This window comes from Eublepharis macularius, chromosome 2 (genome assembly GCF_028583425.1).
Source record: "Eublepharis macularius isolate TG4126 chromosome 2, MPM_Emac_v1.0, whole genome shotgun sequence".
Lineage (NCBI taxonomy): Eukaryota > Metazoa > Chordata > Lepidosauria > Squamata > Eublepharidae > Eublepharis > Eublepharis macularius.
The window spans coordinates 60,736,767-60,745,802 of NC_072791.1; the positions used below are offsets into that span (position 1 = coordinate 60,736,767).

The window sequence follows — 9,036 nt, forward strand, 5'->3', positions numbered from 1 at the left end:
AAATGGTCACTGGAGCATGCGCATGTCACACGGGGACCATTTCCCTACTGTGTCCCACCGTTTTTAAGAGCATGAGGAGCCAAGCCGAGCGATCCTGTATTTCCCACAACGATCGTCTCCAGTAAACGGCAGGTGCAGAAAACAAATATATTCCTGAAAGCTTAGGACGTAGGTGGGAGATTCTACCATGTGCGAAAGACAGAATGCATCATCTCATGGTGTCGCGTGGCTGTGCTGCGAAGCATGCCAACCACAATCTGAGCCATCATCACAAATATCACACTCTGAGCATCCATGTTGTTAACTACTAAAAGCAGAAAACCACTCTGAGCAGCAGAATTTCTGGACAATGCCTTTAATGTGACAATCGAATTTCAAATTTGCCCGCCATACCAACCAGCCAATTATTAGAAAGTGGTCTGTGACGAGCAAAAAATGAGCCAATCAAAGATGAGGGGGAGGGTACATTGCCATTTCTTAAAAGTCGGAATATCGGTATACCTGAAAATTGACTTTTTTTTTAAAAAAAAGGGAAGTGACGTGCGCCGTCAGTTCTGATGGCGGAGGATGGAACCGCCCACTGCAACACTTTACTCAGTGGCGTGTGGAGAAATGATTGCGCCATGAAGACACACTGGAAGGGTGAATGTGATGATGCACAGCATGGTAGCGGAATGAACCCGATTGCCACGACTGCGCAAGATAAGTGGATGGTGAGTGAGTGTGGATTCGGCCACAGTTTCAATGTTGTATCAAGGAGGCTTATGGGGCCATAGTTGTTTGGATCGGTTTTGTCCCCTTTTTTGTGAATTGGGACTACTATGCTTGTCTTCCAACCAGCAGGAAATATACCCAAGTTGTTTATCTAGGTAAATAATGTAGCTAACATCAGGGCCCACCAACTGGGGAAGGTTTTTACCAGATCTATAGGAATCAGATCTTCCCCAGGGGATTTTCCAGAGCCTATGGAGCTAATAAGATTTCCTAAGTTGCATACCAGTAGAAAGCAGTATGTGTAGTTGTTAAAGTAGTAAATTAACACTGGGAAGATACGAGTTCAAATCGTCAGCCACCTAAGAAACTAACCCTGGACTTCTTATCCTAAACTACTTCACAAGGGGGGTGGGGCCAGGGGAATGAGGAGGAGCCATATATGATGCTCTCAGGTCCTTGGAAGATGGAACAATAAGATAGATAGAAGTTAGTTGTCAGTGCTTGTGGAATTTAGCGACAAAGTTTTCCACCCTGGCATCTGTCAGATTATTCTCTCCCTGGCTTGTGCATGCAAGATGCAACCCCTCACAGAAGATGGGAGGAATCAGTTTTGACCAAGGTAAACCCTTCCCTTCCATTAGGCAGGTTGTTGCTACTCAACTCCCTCTTAAGAGTATGGGAGGGGGGGCTTTTCCTTTGGTCATCATCACTACCAGCTCCTAGTATTCTACCTCACCACCATTTTGATACCAGAAGGCACCAAACAGGGCTATTTGGTAGTGCTGGCACTCTCTCAAGGCTCATTGGTAGGAATTCAGTCAGACTCTTTATCTCTAAAACAAGTCAATACTTTATTCTACTATCCGTGTCTCTGGAGAGTATACATGCTACAGAAGTTATGGTGCAGACGCTAATAAAGAAAATGAAAACAGAAAGATGTCTAACCTAAGTTGGAAACTACAGTACCTGGCATCTGCTATCCACACCCACTCCCCCTCCAAATCTGGAAGATTCAAATGGTTGATAGTATAAAAGAATGCTGTTCTATGGTCACTTGCATGGATGTGCTCATAAAGAAAGAACAGCTCCATTTCAATTTTCCCCTCCCCCTCCACATGGATTGGCCTCCCCACCCAGCCAATCTAGGTTCTAGATTCTGAATGCAGCAGCCTGCCAGAATGCAATGGCCAATAGTCAGGTACTCACACATCAGTGGGATTTCTTGTCTTCCAGGCAGGATGCAAAAAGTTACAGAGCCAGGCTTTCACTAATTGTCTTTACAAATACCAGTTCATCTCTATAAATGTCACCCCTTCCTAAGATGAACCATTTCTTTGTTCTCGCTCATTACAATAGCCACAGACCTTTTTTAAAAAGGAATTCAGAAGATTAGGGGCTGTTTTTGCACACTTCCTAGAGAAATTGCTTGAAATTGTACAATGGCAACATCCTCATACATGGAACATGCTCCAGGACTGAAGAAAATGGGCTAGCCACTGGTCATAGGAAGCTCTGCATAGGCACTGTAAGTTCTGGATGAAGATGATAATTTCTCTCTAAAGAAGTCTTCTATGTTGCCCATAGATGTGCATTCTCTGTGGTGACACCCACTTTATGGAAAATGGCCTACCTGAAGAGATCAAGAAAGCTCCAGCTCTCCTGACTTACATTGTTTATTGAAATTCCCTTGAAATTGACTGTACTAACTCACATTGTGTAGTCCACTTTGAATCATAGTGAGAAAGGTAGACTAAAAATGACACAAATAAATAAATACATAAATATGTTAGGCGTCGGTTTCTGAAAGAGAGACTGTTTTCAAGCTCAGAAGATTATTGTGACATCATCAAGATAAGTACCTCTCCTTAGCTTTATGACAATGGTGTGAAAAAATACTCAAATTATATTTGGGATATATTTCCCTTCACCAAGCCAAATTCTAATGTATCTCAGGAGGGGGTGGGGGGAATATCCCACAACAACATATTTCATTTGGTGGCCCAAGCACGTGAGTTGCGCAATTTTCAGAACCTGTTTAAAACCTCAAAGATTTGATGTGTGCTTTCACATAAGGTGGATTTTTTATTTTTATTTTTTAGATTCCCTGTTTGCATACTTCATAACTCACACTAGTTCTATATTACATTGCTTAGGATGAAAAAAACTCCCTGAAGTTATGCTAATTGCTTTATCTTTGGGTTTTAAAAATCCCTGTCACACACACTGAAAATCAGTGACAGTAGACATTATTTACTAATGTATGTTGTGTAGTACAAAAATTCATTTTAGTGCATCCTTATTTCAGGGGGGTAAAGAAAACGTACTTTCTGTCTTATGTGCAAAAATGGCCTTCACTGTAACCAATTATTGTTGTGTAACTTAACTGGGTTGATCAGTCTCTTTTCCTGTTCTCTAAGATGTCTGATTTTTCACTCTGTTCCCAAGGGTGGAATATAGTGGAGTGAGAAGAAGATGTTTACTGATAATGAAAACAAAACATACTTATTCATACAAAGTAATCTTATCTTTGAAAAGCAGTGATTGCTATCAACAAAATATATACCTTGGTTTGAAATCCTTCTCGGCTTCAAGTAACAGCACAGAAATGATAGAACACAGTTCTACATTTATATCCACAGTTTTTAGCGGCAAAAAAGGAGATTTTATTTCCTCATTCTTAAAAAATTGCAGCATATTAAAAAAGAAAAAGGAGAGAAACAAAGAATGATATTTGATTAGGTGAAATAGAGCTGATTCTAAAGTTAGCTAGGTGATTACCATTTTTATCCTTTGTAACGTCTTTTGAAGCTTTAGCCTGCCATTGATACATGTTCTGTGTTGCTGTGAGAATACCCATTCCCACGGGGAATACACACATGTGCTTTCCTGTCCATTTGTAATAGAACTCCCATACAAGATAAAATTGACAAACATAATGGGAAAATATTGCAGGTAAATATTTGCCTCTAGTGTGTGGATAATTGAGTTTTTGTGCCATTCTTCTTTTTAGGGTTCGGGGTTCAACATGTTGTATATTCTGCTTACAAGCCAAAATATTATCCTTCTCCACAGCTCCCAGTCCCTGCTAATTTTAAATAGAACCAGCTTTGGTCTTAACTGGTGATGTGCCCTGTGCCTAATTTCAGCAGCACACATTTCTGGCAGTGGTATGTTTTTATGTAAGCTGTGTTGTGTAGCTGTTCAGTTAAAAGGAATGTAAAGCACTTCCTCTCTGCAGCTAGGTCTTTATTGCACAGGTTAAATGCTGATGCATTGCACACAGCTATGGGACTCAGGGTTGATCCAGTAATGAAGGGTGAGACTTAATATGCAATAATATCTTTAAAGTCTCTTTGGTGTTTTATTTCTGTAATTCAGTTATATTATCTTAACCTTATCTCATTAATGCAAGAGGTGTATTGGAAGGCTTGCGATCCAAATCTTGTAAAGTTAATCTGTTATTAATTAATATATTGTATTGGTGAAATGCAAGGCAGCATATTTGCTATTGTAAGCAGCTGATTAAATTTATAATGCAACGTTAGGTGTTTGGATATTTCTATCACCCTGATATAGCCCTTTGCTGTGCTGTCTGCAAAATATAATAACTTCTAAGCAGTGTGTAAAACAAAGTGCTCAATTCACTTTATTAAAATATCCAATAATAATTGATTTAAAGGCAATAAAATGTGTTCATTAGAGAGCTTATATTCAAGAAATATTGAAAGTATACCTAAAACTGTCACTTTTATTGTGAATGAACAGGATAATATAATTTGAAAAGAGTGTGATCATACTAAAGATTTGTCCTGCAGCATTATCTGATAGCTCGTAAAGTGCTGAAATTTAATATGATGCTTTCAGTCAGTTTAATTGAAATTTAATTGCCACTTTGGGCAGAAGGTTTAGATCTGATCAATAAAATATTAAAGATTTTGCGCTTTCACTTGGAACAGTTTCTTCATGAATGCATCAAGAGTGGATTGTGTTTTTTAGGAAATATGTGATAGTTCACAATGCACTGTGTCAGTTTCTAATTTGAATTTTTTTAATATGCTACACAGATAAATAGTGGAAATAATAAAGCCAAAGTTGATCCATTTAATTGCAACAAGATGAAAGAAATAACGGTCACCTTCAGATTCATGAGAAAGGCATTAATGTAAAAGAGCTATAAATATTTTGAAATGTCATACCTCAGAAAGACAGAGTCCAACACGAGACTAGCTGTAAATCAGACCCATAGAAGAACCTTGGGAAAAAAGATGGTTCTTTGGTATTTTAGAAATAATTACTAATACAAAAAGGGTAATGATGAACCTATAAATTACATTAAAAGGGGCCATTAGAGAAGGATTAGTTTATAAAGCCGAGAGATGGTTCCTGAAAATGATACTGCGAGTTATTCCTACTTTTCACTTCATATTATTCAAGAAACCAAAAATTATCTGATTAATGATAAATTAATTGATTTCTATTCTGCAACTGAAATACTTTGACCTGGTTCAAGTTCATCCCTTTATATGAGTCAGAGAACACCTTTAATTTTATACTTTTTATAATGGGGTGTGTAGGAGAGTATAGGAAAAATAACACTGCTCTGTTCTGTATAACCTATAGAGGCAACTTCAATGCAAGGAATGTAGGGTGACTTTTAAAAAAAGACTGACAAAGTTACATGTCTGTGCATTTGGAAAGAATTCTCCTTCTACACAGTTTCTCCATCTCTCTCTCCCCCTCCCCATCAAACCGTTGTCATGTGTTCTTGATGACTGCAGGCATCTCTTGAGGTGAATTGAAATGCTACTTCTCCAGTTTCCTAGACGACTATGTTACTGATGTTCAGCCCCTGCAGTGAATTACATGTTCTGCTGTGCTTCCTGCCATTTCCCCCTAATATCTCTGGGTTTCCACTGGGGAAGAAAGATGGTATTTAATCAGTGAATGAATAAATAAATAAAATATCACCACTCAACATGTAATTCTTACCTATAGCAGCGCAACAGTTATTACTGCAGTACAGGAATGTAGAGATGCTGGTAAGAAGGGATCTTTTCTAATGGAACCCAGTGTGTGATAGAAGATTGATTCAAATGTAGGTTTTGTTGTTTTTAGTTGGCTTTACTTTGGGAGGAGCTAACAATATGCCTGTTGGGATATTGTTTCTGGGAAAAGAGGTGGTGGACCTCAGTGGGTTGCCCTTGGAGAAAATGGTCACATGGCTAGTGCCTCCCCCCTCCCCGATCTCCAGACAGAAGGGAGTTTAGATTGCCCTCTGCGCCACTCAGCAGTGCAGAGGGCAATCTAAACTCCCCTCTGTCTGGAGATCAGGGGGTGGGGTCACCAGCCATGTGACCATTTTCAAGAGGTTCCAGAACTCTGTTCCACCGTGTTCCAGCTGAAAAAAAAGCCCTGCATGTAATACCTTTTATTAGTACCAGCTAACGGAAGGGCTGATAAGGCATCTTTTGAGCTGGACCTGCAGCCTCTTCTGGAGTAGCTACCCACTGACCCACTGTTGCTTATCCTTATCCTTTTGGATTATAGGGACCTCATGAGCTGCTGTTGTGTAATTTGTAGATTAAGTCAAATTTTGAGTCATGATCTGTCATGGAGGGGACATTGTGAGAACTACTGGTTCATGTCTGAAAATGTTTCTCAAAGAAATGAGAGCTGGAGGACACTATTTATGGATATCTAGTCTGATTTAGGAATGTATATTCAGTATTATGTTACACTTTTAAAAGCCTGAAATGATTTGGAAAAATATTTAGCACAGCACTGTTTTTGGATGATTGGTTCTTTAAAAGATAACATGCAGGAGGAAGACCTGGATGCTGTAGAAGCACAAATTGGCTGCAAACTCCCTGATGACAATTGATGTTTATTTTGGATCCATAATGGGCAGAAGCTACTAGTTCCGGAGTTGATGGGAAGTATGGCACATTCCAATCATTATTGCTCTGAATATTTGTTGGACATTAATATAGAAGCTGGTGGTTTACAGCAACAGCTTGGACTGAAACAATGCCTCCCCTTAATCTTTTGCATTCGCACTGGATTAAATCAGTACATGGCTTTGAAAAGTGTGGACAGTCGCAATAGTTATGATATTCTACCAGTGTCCAGATCAAATGGCCCAAACCCTTCTGCAGTTGATATGTTTATTACAGGTAGTTCTTATTTGGAATGGTTCACCTCCTATGTAAACAGTGTTGTAACTGGAGGCTATCCCATGTCCATGATAAGGATTGAGTAGCAAGAGCAGGAGACATTACTGTTTCAGTCTCAACATAATTTCTACCTGAACTCAGTTCTATACATCCACATTATTCCTTCACCTATAGAATCAGGATTGAAATGTCCAAATATGCACTTCCAGAGAAAGCTTGTCAGCTGGACAGTTGGTACTGGAGAATAACTAATACCAGAGTTTATGTGGAGGAGGTTCAGGGCCCCGGAGTTGTAGAAGAATTTCCAATAATAAGCCCTTGACGAATTTATAAATATACTAGCTGTACAACATTTGCTACTACTTTAGGGTACATGAACTTACCAGCCAACAACGATGTACAATAGTGTGCAAGCACTTGAGTCCTCAAGAACTCTTCTTCAAGCTGAATGTTATAAAATAATAAAAAAAGAGCTTGGAAGAGTAAGAGATGTTTCAGGCCATGATTTTAAAGGTCTTTTCCTGACAGCTTTGCTGTGTTAAATGCCAGCAGGTTAGTAGATATACATTGGTGTCTTTGATTAAACCCTAGTTCCTCTGAGCAAGAAAAAAAATCAAATGGTATCTCTCAACTGGAATTACAAAAGATAGCAGTCTTGCTTTTATCCACCTAAAGGATCTCAAGTGCCTGAGACGTTGTAGAACCTCTGTATATCAGAGTAGACAGTATTGGGCTAGGTGGATCAATTGCTTGGCTTGGTTTTGGGCAGCTACATATGCTCATATGTTGGAAGATAATGTTAAGCATGACTAAAGCAGGGATAGTCTACATTTGATGTATCATTTGTTTCCTTAAGTATCTCTTCCATTACACTTATTGGCCATGACCTGGATAGCCCAGGGAAGCCTTGTCAGATCTCAGAAGCTAAACAGGGTCAGCCTTGGTTAGTAATTGGATATCAGCCCTCCAAAGAAGACAAAGGTTGCTATGCAGAGGCATGCAATAGCAAACCACCTCTATTAGTCTCTTGTCCTGAATACCCCAGCAGGGGTTGCCATAAGTCTGCTATGACCTGATGGTACTTTCCATCATCACAGTTATTGGAAAAAAGAATGAGAATGCAATAGAAGAAATAAATATGTATTATATGTCTGTGTATAGGTATATGATTTTACCATTTTTTAAAAAAAAGGAAATTCCATTGTTGAGTAAGGTGACATCAATAATTAGTTGTGCTATTATTTTTGTCTATTAAAAAACAGTATTCCTTATTTTTAAAAACAAGAATCAGCCTGAGATATCTTTGGATTACTATCAATCCATGTAATCCTAACAGAATTACTCCAGACTAAGCCCATTGATTTCAATTGGCTTAGACTGGAGTGACTACTTAGGATTGTACTGAGTATTTGATATATATTAAGTTATTAACTATCACAATGGAACTTATGTTATTCTCATGAATTTGATATGTGATTTAAATGCATCAGGCTACTCATCACCTTTTGAAACAGCAATAGGATGATGTTTCTCTACTCTTGCAGTGTTCCAGTTGTCTAGGTTTTTTTTCACACACATTGAGTAATGCAGTTTCAGTCTATTTTCACTGCACTTTAGTGATTATTTGCAAGTGGTTTTTGCCATTTTGCACCATAAAATCAAGTTGCAAAGTGCCTGGAAAGTGGCAGCCTTTGACACAATAGACCATGCCATCCCATCCTGCTGAGGTATTTGGAGGCAGAAGTAGATACTGGGTGATCTGCTTTGTCATCAATACGCTGGTTTAAGTTGTTTCTCATGGGATAGACTCAAAGGGGTTGTTATTGGACACTAGCTATCATCAAAGTGGGAATTATCTTGTAAGGTTTCACAAAATGCAGTCTTATCCCCCATGTTATTCAACCTCTATGTTAAGCAGTGGCGTAGCATGGGTTGCCAGCACCGGGGCAACTCCTGGCAGGAGGTGGTGCCCTGACACCACACGCATGCACGCTTTGCACATGTGTACTCTCAGGACTGCATGATAACGTCACTTCCAGGAGTGCACATCATAGTGCAGGGTGCGGTCACCTCCCTGGGAGCGCTCCTGCAATTCTGGCTGCTCACCTCCCTGGCCACTCGCCTACTTGCCCCTTATCTGGCAGCTCTC

General features: G+C 39.4%; 1 pseudogene; it reads left to right on the forward strand.

Moving 5' to 3' along the window:
* The first annotated feature begins 5,747 nt into the window (after positions 1–5,747).
* LOC129323383 (F-box only protein 3-like) lies at positions 5,748–7,293 on the forward strand (annotated as a pseudogene).
* The last annotated feature ends 1,743 nt before the right edge of the window (positions 7,294–9,036 follow it).